The following is a 14,658-nucleotide window of genomic DNA, read 5'->3' on the forward strand; positions in this document are numbered from 1 at the left end:
GTCATAGATCGACCACTTTCCCCTTTTCTTTCTTTTATTTCACATTTGGATTTTCCCTCTCCCATTCGCTATCAATCACTTCTTCTGACGCAACAAAACACCCATTCCAATATTAGCCTATTTGTCCTAGAAGTCTTTGGAATGACATGCAAATGCTGAATATGTCATGAACAGCTGCAACGTTGCATAATCATTTAACCGATTATAGCGCTCAATACATTAACATAAAACAAAACAAAAACGTCCAGTTCACTAGCCCATAGGCCTATAATAATCTTTGTCACTTTGCTGCACGTTTCACCTCACAGTCCTTCACTGTCTGTCATTCAATCATCTCAAATCTAAAGGAGGCGTTGCGTTGAATATTGTGGCCACATCTGACAGAAAATAAAATAATAGCCTACATTATTTTGTTTAAATTGCATTACCCCCCTAATATTTTGCGTTCGAATCCTCTTCCAAGTTCAACCGCGCGCCGCTTTTAAAACACAGGTGCTCTAATTTCTGAAGGTCTCTGTAAACCCCACTCCTCTCCTCTCCACCACATCCCGGATGGAAGCCTACACACACACATACACACACACAGCCGTCTCTCCACACAGGACTGTACCGCGCAGCTCAGTAGCACCACGGAGCGACATTAACATGGCCCTGGCAGCCACATAACGGTAACCACCATAATAATCATAATACCTAGACCAAATACAGCGGAGGGACATGTGAGGGCGTCAGCCTCAAGACAGCAGGTAGGTGCAATTCTAGTAATCGATAAACGCTCTGCGGTGTGCCATTTTGTGAAATATGGTCGCCTCTTTCAGAAAATCTCTCTCCCATTCAGTAGCCTAGGCTTATAGTCCTACAGTCAAACACCACTGGCACTGACAGCGGTTTGTTCTTCTCTACAAGACAGTCGGGAATAGCCTAAACAAATGGATATGTAGTTGGGAATGAGCGTATGTTATCAAGACTACAGGCTGCAGGGTAGGCTGTCCTTGGTGTTGAAACCGAAATGCTGTCTGCATTTTGTAAATAGACGATAGTCAGTGGCTGTATATGTGGTGAAGCACTCAATCAATGGAGTCTTAAGAAAACGGATGTTGGTTTGTAGTCAGGGGGTAATATTCATCAGCAGGGTTTGACATTATCCTTGGTGGCAATAAGGATGTTCACCAATAGATGAGAGTTCAGTGGCTAGTACAGTACGCTAGTTCAGTAGGCTAGTACAGTACGCTAGTTCAGTAGGCTAGTACAGTACGCTAGTTCAGTAGGCTAGTACAGTGCGCTAGTTCAGTAGGCTAGTACAGTACGCTAGTTCAGTAGGCTAGTACAGTACGCTAGTTCAGTAGGCTAGTACAGTACGCTAGTTCAGTAGGCTAGTACAGTGCGCTAGTTCAGTAGGCTAGTACAGTAGGCTACAGTAGGCGGTTTGGTTGAACAAATTATGAGTTTTCAAGTTCAATGTATCTCCAGGATTCTAAGGTGTGTAGAGGAAAATTAAAAGTGGTATGCTGCTGGGTTCTAACACTTAGCCAAATCCTGCTATAAGGGACTGGATATAAGGGCAATTTACATAGGAACAGAATGTAGCCTATTCCTCCTGAGTATCATTGGCACATTTAGTGCTGTTGCAAATCAATGACTGGTAGGTCAAAAAAATAAAATAATAATAATGATAATAATAATAATAATGTAATTACATGGCTATAGCCCTTTTTATATATTTCGCCGCTACATGTTTAGTGTAAGGATATCTATGAGTTACTGCAGCTATTCTGTTGTGACTGTTTTAAACGGAGGTCATGTGCCTCATCCTCAGCAGAAAGCCTTGATTCAATAACACTCCTACCACAGTGGCACCATTCTATCTCCCTGTACCCATCCCTGTCCCTGTCCCTGTCCCTGTCTCTCTCCCCGTCCCTGTCCCCGACTGTCCCCAACCCTCAGACAAGGATCCCTATGCCAACTGAGGATGAGGCCCCAGGCTAGGCCGCTCGCGCCTCACGGTAACACACACAGTTGCCGGTTATCCGGTCGGTAATGTATTCAGCAGCGAGCACAACAGCTTTACATAATGATCAAAGCTTGAGGAGGCTCTGCGTGCAGTAGGCCTAATAATAACCTTTGAAGTTATCAGAACATTAATTCCACTAATATTAGTCTCTAGAATAGAGTAGGTCTAGGCATAGAAATACAATTAATTCATTCTGTAGTATAGGCCTGTTTATGTTTGTCTTGCAGTAGTAGTATATGGGCTTGGATAATTAATGAGAGGCCTGTCTCTGAGAGAGGTGTCTGGAGAGGGTAGAGTCAGAGAGAGAGAGAGAGAGAGAGAGAGAAAGAGAGTGAGAGAGAGAGAGAAAGAGTGAGAGAGAGCGAGAGAGAAAGAGAGAGAGAGAGAGTGAGAGAGAGAGAAAAAAAGAGAGAGAGAGAGAGAGAGAGAGAGAGAGAGAGGAAAGAGTGAATACCAAAGACAGGAGTAACACAGAGTAGAGAGGATGACAAAAGCATGAAAAGAGGAGCAGAGAGAGAGAGAGGGGTGTCTAAAGAGGAGAGAGAGAGGTGTCTAAGGAGGAGAGAGTGTGAACCCATTGCCCTTTATGGTTGTGAGGTCTGGGGTCCGCTCACCAACCAAGAATTCACAAAATGGGACAAACACCAAATTGAGACTCTGCATGCAGAATTCTGCAAAAATATCCTCAGTGTACAACGTAAAACACCAAATAATGCATGCAGAGCAGAATTAAGCCGATACCCACTAATGATCAAAATCCAGAAAAGAGCCGTTAAATTCTACAACCACCTAAAAGGAAGCGATTCCCAAACCTTCCATAACAAAGCCATCACCTATAGAGAGATGAAACTGGAGAAGAGTCCCCTAAGCAAGCTGGTCCTAGGGCTCTGTTCACAAATAGACCCCACAGAGCCCCAGAACAGCAACACAATTAGACCCAACCAAATCATGAGAAAACAAAAAGATAATTACTTGACACATTGGAAAAAAACAGAGCAAACTAGAATGCTATTTGGCCATAAACAGAGAGTACACAGTGGCAGAATACCTGACCACTGTGACTGACCCAAAATTAAGGAAAGCTTTGACAATGTACAGACTCAGTGAGCATAGCCTTGCTATTGAGAAAGGCCGCTGTAGGCAGACCTGGCTCTCAAGAGAAGACAGGCTATGTGCACACTGCCCACAAAATGAGGTGGAAACTGAGTTGTACTTCCTAACCTCCTGCCAAATGTATGACCATATTAGAGACACATATTTCCCTCAGATTACACAGACCCACAAATAATTATCTATTGGGTGAAATACCACATTGTGCAATCACAGCAGCAAGATTTGTGAGCTGTTGCCACAAGAAAAGGGCAACCAGTGAAGAACAAACACCATTGTAAATACAACCCATATTTATGTTGATTTATTTTCCCTTTTTTAGTTTAACTATTTGCACATCGTTACAACACTGTATATAGACATAATATGACATTTGAAATGTCTTTATTCTTTTGGAACCTGTGTGAGTGTAATATTTACTGTTCACTTTTTATTGTTTATTTCACTTGTTTATCCATTTCACTTGCTTTGGCAATGTATACATACAGTGGGGGAAAAAGGTATTTAGTCAGCCACCAATTGTGCAAGTTCTCCCACTTAAAAAGATGAGAGAGGCCTGTAATTTTCATCATAGGTACACGTCAACTATGACAGATAAAATGAGAACATATTTTCCAGAAAATCACATTGTAGGATTTTTAATGAATTTATTTGCAAATTATGGTGGAAAATAAGTATTTGGTCAATAACAAAAGTTTCTCAATACTTTGTTATATACCCTTTGTTGGCAATGACACAGGTCAAACGTTTTCTGTAAGTCTTCACAAGGTTTTCACACACTGTTGCTGGTATTTTGGCCCATTCCTCCATGCAGATCTCCTCTAGAGCAGTGATGTTTTTGGGCTGTCGCTGGGCAACACGGACTTTCAACTCCCTCCAAAGATTTTCTATGGGGTTGAGATCTGGAGACTGGCTAGGCCACTCCAGGACCTTGAAATCCTTCTTACCAAGCCACTCCTTCGTTGCCCGGGCGGTGTGTTTGGGATCATTGTCATGCTGAAAGACCCAGCCACGTTTCATCTTCAATGCCCTTGCTGATGGAAGGAGGTTTTCACTCAAAGTCTCACGATACATGGCCCCATTCATTCTTTCCTTTACACGGATCAGTCGTCCTGGTCCCTTTGCAGAAAAACAGCCACAAAGCATGATGTTTCCACCCCCATGCTTCACAGTAGGTATGGTGTTCTTTGGATACAACTCAGCATTCTTTGTCCTCCAAACACGACGAGTTGAGTTTTTACCAAAAGTTCTATTTTGGTTTCATCTGACCATATGACATTCTCCCAATCCTCTTCTGGATCATCCAAATGCACTCTAGCAAACTTCAGACGGGCCTGGACATGTACTGGCTTAAGCAGGGGGACACGTCTGGCACTGCAGGATTTGAGTCCCTGGCGGCGTAGTGTGTTACTGATGGTAGGCTTTGTTACTTTGGTCCCAGCTCTCTGCAGGTCATTCACTAGGTCCCTAGCCTGGACCTGGGAGGAGATCCTGGACGGTAAGGGATCCTGGACTTGGGAGGAGATTCAGGCTGGGATGGATCGCCGTCCTTGGGAGGAGACAGTGGAGGCCCAGTATAGAGAGGAGAAACGGCGCCAACAGTGCCGACGACGGAGACCCAAGAGGCAACCCCAATATTTTTTTGGGGGGGGGCACACGGTGTGGACGACGAGGCAGCAGGAGGCCGTTAAAGGGCGGGTCTGCAGGTTAGGAGAGGAGGCCACCATGTTACGGGGGCTATTGGTTCAGAGGGAGCAGGAGTTATTCGGTCAGAGGGAGGCGCTACAGGAGGCTAAAAGGGAGAAGGAAAGTGTAGAGGCACGGCGAGAGGAGCTGGTTAGGCAGCAGAAGGAGCGGGGGTTAATAAAGGAACCCAGACCCGCTCCTCGCACCAAGCAAGTGGTGCGTGTCGCCAGTCCGGTCCGGCCCGTTCCTGTTGGTGCGTGTTCCCAGTACGGCCCGACCCATTCCTGCTCCTCGCACCAAGCCAGTGGTGCGCGTCGCCAGCCCGGCCCGGCCTGTTCCTGTCCCTCGCACCAAGCCAGTGGTGCGCGTCGCCAGCCCGGCCCGGCCTGTTCCTGCCCCTCGCACCAAGCCAGTGGTGCGCGTCGCCAGCCCGGCCCGGCCTGTTCCTGCCCCTCGCACCAAGCCAGTGGTGCGCGTCGCCAGCCCGGCCTGGCCTGTTCCTGCCCCTTGCACCAAGCCAGTGGTGCGCGTCGCCAGCCCGGTCCGGCCTGTTCCTGTCCCTCGCACCAAGCCAGTGGTGCGCGTCGCCAGCCCGGTCCGGCCTGTTCCTGCTCCCCGCACCAAGCCAGTGGTGCGCGTCGCCAGCCCGGCCCGGCCTGTTCCTGCTCCCCGCACCAGGCCAGTGGTGCGCGTCGCCAGTCCGGTACGGCCCGTTCCTGCTCCCCGCACCAAGCCAGTGGTGCGCGTCGCCAGCCCGGTCCGGCCTGTTCCTGCTCCTCGCACCAAGCCAGTGGTGCGTGTGTCCAGTCCGGCACAGCCCGTGCCTGTTCCACCGGTGCCTGGTCCGGCACCGGTCAGCTACTCCACTCCGGAGCCAGAGCAGTCCGCTCCACCGGTGCCCAGTTCAGCACCGGTCAGCTGCTCCACTACGGAGCCAGAGCAATCCGCTTCACCGGGGTCCAGTCCAGCTCCGGTCAGCGGCTCCACTCCGGAGCCAGAGCAGTCCGCTCCACCGGTGCCTGATCCAGCTCCGGTCAGCTGCTCCACTCCGGAGCCAGAGCAGTCCGCTCCACCGGGGTCTAGTCCAGATCCGGTCAGCGGCTCCACTCCGGAGCCAGAGCAGTCCGCTCCACCGGTGCCTAGTCCAGCTCCGGTCAGCGGCTCCAGTCCGGAGCCTGAGTAGTCCGCTCCACCGGTACCTGGTCCAGCTCCGGTCAGTTGCTCCAGTCCAGACCCAGACGTCAGCCCCTCTCCAGGTTCGGGGTCTCCCACACCAGGGTCCAGACAGGGCTTGGAGTATAGTGGGAGGAAGGAGAGGGGAAGCAACGCGCCGAGGTCCAGACCAGACCAGGGGCGCAACAGGGAGGCGAAGAGTGAGAGGTCGTCACGCCCTGAGCCGGCGGAATGCCCACCCGGCCCCTACCCTGTTAAGTAAAGGTTGTGCGGTCGGAGTCCGCACCTTTGGTGGGGGGGGTACTGTCACGCCCTGACTCTGGGGACTCTTATTTGTTGAGTCAGGGTGTGATTTTCTATGTTGTGTAGTTCGATGTTTTCGATCTAGTAGGTCTAGATCTATGTTGGCCGGTGTGGTTCCCAATCAGAGGCAGCTGTCGCTCGTTGTCTCTGATTGGGAACCATACTTAGGCAGCCTATTGGCACTAGTGGGTTGTGGGATCTGGTTCCGTGTGAGGTATGTTGTTTGTGTACCTTGGACTTCACGTGTAGTTAGTTTGTTGTTTTGTCGTTGTTTATTCGGTTCAAATAAACATGTATGCATATCACGCTGTGCCTTGGTCTGACCCGTCTATGAACGAATGTGACACTGCCCTGCCACTCACTCCCTGTCCTAGGGAATTAATGTCTCTGAAAGTGAGGGTGTGTGTGATTGTGTGTGTGTTTGTGAGAGGGAAAGTGTGTTTGCCTGTGCATGTTTTTGTGTGTGTGTGTAGTGTAGGCCTGTGTGTGTGAACCCTACTCAATCACTAACCTGTCTGATAAGGTGTTGGTGAGTAAGTGTGAGCGTAATTCCAGTGTAATCGCTATTAAAGCGATAGCTGTTTAGAATGGGCAGGTTTAAAAAGCCAATTGGCCTGGTTGTTGTCTCACCTCTGCAGTATTTCATAGTAGTTATATAGCAAGTCCAGTGAAGCACTAAACTGACCACTGGCTGGTGTTTTCATCAGGCAGAACACCTATTATGTAAGGACACCTGCTGAGAAGCCATTCAGAGATTTAAAAGATCCAGGCCTGTAATCACAAAGCATCTCAGAGTAGGGGTGTTGATCTAGGATCCGTTTTGCCCTTTTAGATCATAATGAATAGAGGGGGAGCTGATCGTAGATCAACACTCCTACTCTGAGAAGCTTTGTAAACATGGGTCCTGGTCTGTGTCCCATGAGTCTGAATGGGACTCTAAAGTTCAGCCTTATCTAATGGTAAAACAGAGATGAAACTGAAGTAATTATATTTTTCAGGGATACAGTAATGGAGTGTAATACAGGTTGTTTTACTATGCACAATTCAAGACCATGTTAGCCCATTGAGCTAAAGCCTAGGCCCTAGACATTGCCCTGGGAGCTAACACAAGTCTTTAAGTCTCAGGCAAGGTTAATCATCACACAAGCGTACAATAGCTCCCCGAACCACCTCCACTACAAAGTCAAGACACATCTGTACTGCATTTTGTTCATGAAAGGTTATTCTATGTATTTCCCATTTAAGATTATACTTTAAGTGAACTTTAAGCGTATTCCTCATGTAGCATTACATTAGGATCACATAGGGCCTTATACACATCTAAATGCCAGGAGGTCTGCACATGGCTATTGTATGACATTGCTGTGCATTCCTACAGCATAATTAGAGGTTTCTATTGTTCACCTCTGGGAGTATCTTTCCTCACCTTACCTCATATACCTCAGGCATGCAAATAGTACCAAAGACTTCTTAACAAGCTATAACTGCTGCTGCAAAACACCATCCTGGATGAATAGCAGTAATATTTAGCATTCCATTATGGAGATATTGATATTCCACAGAACACATACTTCTCCTCTCTCTCTCTCTCTCTCTCTCTCTCTCTCTCTCTCTCTCTCTCTCTCTCTCTCTCTCTCTCTCTCTCTCTCTCTCTCTCTCTCTCTCTCTCTCTCTCTCTCTCTCTCTCTCTCTCTCTCTCTCTCTCTCTCTCGCTCCATTGATGTTTAATGAATACATAATCACAAAGGGAATTATCAACTAGCCTAGTTTAATACAGTGTGATGTTGTTTGATATCAGTGTTTCCCCTATATGCATTTAGCAGCGGCGCATCATGGCCGCAAAAAAGAAAGAAAGATAGAAAGCATGTAGAAAAGATAATGAAACTATATATATTTTAATAAGATCATCTTTGAGAACTAACAATCCCTAAAATTAAAACTAGACAGTAAGGGAGATTCTGAAATTCAAAAAATGGCATGGCATGGGGCCCCCATTGATTTTGTTATAATGTTTGAGTCACTCAGATAGCATAAGAACAAGGCATAAGCCATGGCAAAATATGTAGAATTGCTTTAAAACTTAAATTTATCTCAGCCCCATGGCACAATGTCTAGAATTGTAGGAAACTAGCTTTAAAACAGTCATTCTCTCTGCCCAAAGTGTGTGTTGGAAATTAGCTTTACATTACATTTTAGTCATTTAGCAGACGCTCTTATCCAGAGCGACTTACAGTTAGTGAATACATATTTTTTTTATACTGGCCCCCCGTGGGAATCGAACCCACAACCCTGGCGTTGCAAACGCCATGCTCTATCAACTGAGCTACATCCCTGCCGGCCATTCCCTCCCCTACCCTGGACAACGCTGGGCCAATTGTGCGTCGCCCATGAGTCTCCCGGTCACGGCCGGCTGCGACAGAGCCTGGATTCAAACCAGGATCTCTAGTGGCACAGTTAGCACTGCGATGCAGTGCCTTAGACCACTGCGCCACTCAGGAGCCTTTACAACAGCAACATTTTGTCTCTACGTCAAAGAGGAGGGCCTCTTAAAACCGCACTATTGCAACCCCCCCCAACTTTAACACCACTGCTAAAAAAAAATCCTAGGGGAAACACTGGATATGCACTGCGTGTTGCAGGCCCTACTGATGGAATAGAAGTTCAGATAATGTTTTGCCAGATGCAACCAGGTAGTGCATTGCAAATGCAGGCTATATACCGTTTTGCACTCTGTCTCTTGTCTAGGCCTACGTGTTTAACACCATGTATCCTGTCTGAGCATAGCAGTGTAAGCTCTAAAGACAGACAGGTATTTTACATAATATTGCCTGTAACATAGACTCAGAAGTACCATTTAGAAACTGCATATACTGTACGTTGATGTATTTAAGTTGAACACGTGAAAGAGCAGGGCTGAGATTCCCTGTCACACTATACAGAGCTATCGCAGCCATTCCCACTGGTGGTCATGTCAACCAAAGAAATCTATGGGTGACGTTGAATCAACGTGGAAAACTGATTGGATTTGCAAAAAGTAATCAATGTAAGGGCATTTAGTTTTTTTTTCACTAACATTTCACCTAAATCCAAATACTTTTATTTTGTATTTTTATTCACGTAAGTTGACAACTCAAATGTAAATCAAAACTAAATGTTGAACTGATGTCTGTGCCCAGTGGGTAGTTACAGCACGTTATGTGTTCCTATTAAAATAGATCATATTACAACCTTTGGCCCTAATAAGATTAACAATGCAGTCATTGAGTCAGTTTAATTCAAAGCTATTAAGTTTGAACAAACATTCTATATTCCATCTCACATTGTATGGACTAGTTCCAAAAAATACATTAAAAAGAATGGCAAAATAAAGTACACTGCTCAAAAAAATAAAGGGAACACTAAAATAACACATCCTAGATCTGAATGAATGAAATAATCTTATTAAATACTTTTTTCTTTACATAGTTGAATGTGCTGACAACAAAATCACACAAAAATTATCAATGGAAATCAAATGTATCAACCCATGGAGGTCTGGATTTGGAGTCACCCTCAAAATTAAAGTGGAAAACCACACTACAGGCTGATCCAACTTTTGATGTAATGTCCTTAAAACAAGTCAAAATGAGGCTCAGTAGTGTGTGTGGCCTCCACGTGCCTGTATGACCTCCCTACAACGCCTGGGCATGCTCCTGATGAGGTGGCGGATGGTCTCCTGAGGGATCTCCTCCCAGACCTGGACTAAAGCATCCACCAACTCCTGGACAGTATGTGGTGCAACGTGGCGTTGGTGGATGGAGCGAGACATGATGTCCCAGATGTGCTCAATTGGATTCAGGTGGGCCAATCCATAGCATCAATGGGGAACGGGCGGGCCAGTCCATAGCATCAATGCCTTCCTCTTGCAGGATCTGCTGACATACTCCAGCCACATGAGGTCTAGCATTGTCTTGCATTAGGAGGAACCCAGGGCCAACCGCACCAGCATATGGTCTCACAAGGGGTCTGAGGATCTCATCTCGGTACCTAATGGCAGTCAGGCTACCTCTGGCGAGCACATGGAGGGCTGTGCGGCCCCCCAAAGAAATGCCACCCCACACCATGACTGACCCACCGCCAAACCGGTCATGCTGGAGGATGTTGCAGGCAGCAGAACATTCTCCATGGCGTCTCCAGACTCTGTCACGTCTGTCACATGTGCTCAGTGTGAACCTGCTTTCATCTGTGAAGAGCACAGGGCGCCAGTGGCGAATTTGCCAATCTTGGTGTTCTCTGGCAAATGCCAAACGTCCTGCACGGTGTTGGGCTGTAAGCACATGTGGACGTCGGGCCCTCATACCACCCTCATGGAGTCTGTTTCTGACCGTTTGAGCAGACACATGCACATTTGTGGCCTGCTGGAGGTCATTTTGCAGGGCTCTGGCAGTGCTCCTCCTGCTCCTCCTTGCACAAAGGTGGAGGTAGGGGTCCTGCTGCTGAGTTGTTGCCCTCCTACGGCCTCCTCCACGTCTCCTGATGTACTGGCCTGTCTCCTGGTAGCGCCTCCATGCTCTGGACACTACGCTGACAGACACAGCAAACCTTCTTGCCACAGCTCGCATTGATGTGCCATCATGGATGAGCTGCACTACCTGAGCCACTTGTGTGGGTTGTAGACTCCGTCTCATGCTACCACTAGAGTGAAAGCACCGCCAGCATTTAAAAGTGACCAAAACATCAGCCAGGAAGCATAGGAACTGAGAAGTGGTCTGTGGTCACCACCTGCAAAACCAGTCCTTTATTGGGGGTGTCTTGCTAATTGCCTATAATTTCCACCTGTTGTCCTGAAATTTATTGTCAATCAGTGTTGCTTCCTAAGTGGACAGTTTGATTTCACAGAAGTGTGATTGACTTGGAGTTACATTGTGTTGTTTAAGTGTTCCCTTTATTTTTTTGAGCAGTGTATATTGGAGAAATAGAAGAAATAGCCCAATATAGGCCAATTAAGGAGGGGAAATGAGTGGGACTGAAAAATAGCATGCAAGGCTCTGGAGAGATAGAAGTTGACATCAGTGCCCTAGAACATTCAGTCAACCCCTTCTCCTCTTCATCATCCTCCTCATCCTCCATCCTCCCCTCCTCTCTCTATACCATGAGAGAGAACATTGTAGGAAAATATTTCTAAAACCAGTGGTTTCATGGGACTGTGACAGTAGTATTTAAAGCCAACCATATCCCTTACCTTGACCCCACTGATAACCCCACAGCCCCTGTCACACTGTACTCATCCTCTTAGCAAACATCTGGTTGGTGCTAATGTTACAGAAACACTAGGCTTCATGGAAAGCCACAGCATCCCAGACATTGTCAGTGTCTCAAAACTATAGGCTACGTGTCAACATCCCAAACATTGGCAGCATCTCAACATTTTTGGCTAGTTGGCTATGTGTCACACTTTGTAGGCTATTGTCCAACATATGCAAGATCCTGGAATTCCACTTATATTTGAGTCATTCATTAGGAAAATCCATCTGGTCAGCGTGACACAAGACAGATAGCCTTCAGTATGTTAAGCTAATTATACTGAATGAAATGGATGGCTTTCTGGCTGGATGCGGTAAGTTATACAATGAAACATACATTGAGTCATGCACGCTATCATTAAAATTTTATATGGTATTTTCAACAGGTCCTTAATTCTGAGTCTGAATAGAGTAGAATATATTATATTCTAGAATCATTATGCAATCACCATCATCCACCACAGGGCATGCAATCACCAGCAATGTAGGGATGTTGTTCAAATATCAGCTGACGTGCAATTGTAAACAGAGATTGTCTGTTTTGTTGACAACAATACACAGAGATTAGACAGGCTTTTCCAAACTGACCCTGACATCAGGAGACAGCATGACAATCCTAGAGATTTCTCTCATGTCAACCTTAAAGAGAGCTTGCTGTGGATTGAGAATATACTGTACACTCTGAGAAAAAAAGGTGCTATCTAGAACCCAACAGGGTTCTTCGGCTGTCCCCATAGGAGAACCCTTTGAAGAACCAATTTGGTTCCAGGTAGAACCCTTTTGTGTTCCATTAATAACCCTTTCCACAGAGGGTTCTACATGGAACCCAAAGGGGTTTTACCTGGAACCAAAAATAGTTATCCTATGGGGACAGCTGAAGAACCCTTTTGGAACCTTTTTTTTCTAAGAGTGTAGGTCTAGCCCAGTACTGTTGTTGGCTGATGTCTTGGTTCTAGGTTTGGGGTCTGTTGTTGGCTGATCTATTGGTTGGGTTTGGGGTTGTTGTTGGCTGGTGTATGTATATCTTGGTTCTAAGTTTGGGGTCTGGTGTTGGCTGATGTCTTGGTTCTAGTTTTGGGGTCTGGTGTTGGGATCTCCTGGTTATGAGAAGGATTTGGGTCTCTCTATCTGGTCTCTCTGGTCTCAGATCATTTCCTAAGATTTGTAGACTGCTGGTTTATGGGGTCCTACTTAGGTTTAGTCACTGGTGATTGATGGGGACATCAGTGTTTAAGTGCTTTTTTGTTGCATCATCTTTGAAATGCAAGAGAAAGGCCAGACAGTGATGTAGGAATCTAGGTGTAATTTAGATTTTGTCCACAAGATGGAAGCATTGTGTGTGCAAAGTTTCAGGCTGATCCAGTGAAGATTTACATAACTACACAATATTTTGTATAAAGTCTGCCAGGAGTTTTCCCACATTTTCAGAATTGGTCAATTTATACATTTTCAAGTACATAACTATAGAGAACATACAAAAATGCTATGGTAATAAAAAATGTAAGTTTACACACTCCCAGGAATGGAGCCAGAGGGGGTCAAACTGTAGAACCTGTAAGGGTTGGTGTGAGGTGTGACCCAGGTGTGGTGCAGGATAGACAGTAGGCAGTAGGCAGAGATTGTGAAACAAGGATCATTACTGGTGGTCCCAAAACCCGGATACAAAATAATGGACTTGTCACGAAAAAATAAAGGAGGAGCAAATTGGTCTCCAAAAACAGGCTGACAGCAAACATACGAAATACTAACTATGACTGAAAACAACAATGAAACAGGGAGAACACTTCTCAAGTACCTGCACATACGTCTCGCGATCAGACACTGATTAGTACTGTTTGGCATCGAGAACTAGCAGAGAAAACAGCAAGGGAACACAGGGAAGTGAGGGCATAAATACACAGGTGAACAGGTAGACACAGGTGACACCAATAGGATAATGATTAGTCCAGACTGTGAGTGAGGAGGTGCCTAAGGTTGTCGGAGGATGACACCTAGTGGGTCGCTCCGGAACTGCGACCCCCTCCTGTAACAAGAACCCAGTTTCTACATTTTAATTTAAAAATGGATTTTATCAAACAAAACTATGCTACATTTTATCTCTGGGACCCTCAGGATGACAAATCAGAGCAAGATTACTGAATGTAAGTACATTATTTACTTTCAGAGGTAAATGTATCAAACCAGTTGCCTTGACAAAAGTGTTTTGTTGTTTTGCACTATCCTCAAACAATAGCATGGTATTATTTTGCTGTAATAGCTACTGTAAATTGGACACTGCAGTTAGACTAACAAGAATTTAAGCGTTCTGCCAATATAAGACATGTCTATGTCCCGGAAAGTTTGCTTTGTTTACCATTCTAGTCACATATCGCATATTGAGCAGCAACAGTCCCGGTACAGGGACACCGATCGCGTAGAGGCTAGCTGTATCATAGCTTTAGGTTAGCTGAAGGTTATCACTTCATGTATGTCATAAATGGACTCAAGCATGAAGATAGGATGACTTGCATTTGTTAGCATACCAATGACACTGTCTTTCATGACACATCATTGAGACCAAGGAACTCCTCCTCTATAACACACTGTGCTCGTTCCTCTCTCTACTCTCTCTTTCCTCTCTCTCTCTCTCTCTCTCTCTCTCTCTCTCTCTCTCTCTCTCTCTCTCTCTCTCTCTCTCTCTCTCTCTCTCTCTCTCTCTCTCTCTCTCTCTCTCTCTCTCTCTCTCTCTGCTCTCTCTCTCTCTCTGCTCTCTCTCTCTCTCTTCGCTCTCTCTCTCTCTCTCTCTCTCTCTCTCTCTCTCTTCTCTCTCTCTCTCTCTCTCTCTCTCTCTCTCTCTCTGCTCTCTCTCTCTCTCTCTCTGCTCTCTCTCTCTCTCTCCTCTCTCTCTCTCTCTCTCTCTCTCTCTCTCCTCTCTCTCTCTCTCTCTCTCTCTCTCTCTCTCTCTCTCTCTCTCTCTCTCTCTCTCTCTCTCTCTCTCTCTCTGTCTCTCTCTCTGTGCTCTGAGGGCATGAAAGATGCTGCATCCTCTTGGTCAGCTACACCATCCCTCACATGGAGCCCAATATGGCCTAAATGTAGGACAGTCTGTCCTCC

The 14,658-nt window shown here is 46.1% G+C and overlaps 1 protein-coding gene across 3 annotated transcripts in view; it reads left to right on the top strand.

Moving 5' to 3' along the window:
- Positions 1 to 565: 565 nt before the first annotated feature.
- Positions 566 to 14,658, top strand: part of LOC121548702 (serine/threonine-protein kinase PAK 5-like) — a 98,847-nt gene continuing 84,754 nt past the window's right edge. For 2 of the 3 annotated variants that reach the window (XM_045210173.1, XM_041860231.2), the window contains exon 1: positions 566 to 746. The gene's annotated coding sequence lies outside the window, so the exon portion shown is untranslated. The remainder of the gene's footprint in view (positions 747 to 14,658) is intronic. The other variant, XM_045210174.1, reaches the window with a different exon arrangement.

The sequence above is a fragment of the Coregonus clupeaformis genome, chromosome 33, assembly GCF_020615455.1.
Source record: "Coregonus clupeaformis isolate EN_2021a chromosome 33, ASM2061545v1, whole genome shotgun sequence".
Taxonomy (NCBI): domain Eukaryota; kingdom Metazoa; phylum Chordata; class Actinopteri; order Salmoniformes; family Salmonidae; genus Coregonus; species Coregonus clupeaformis.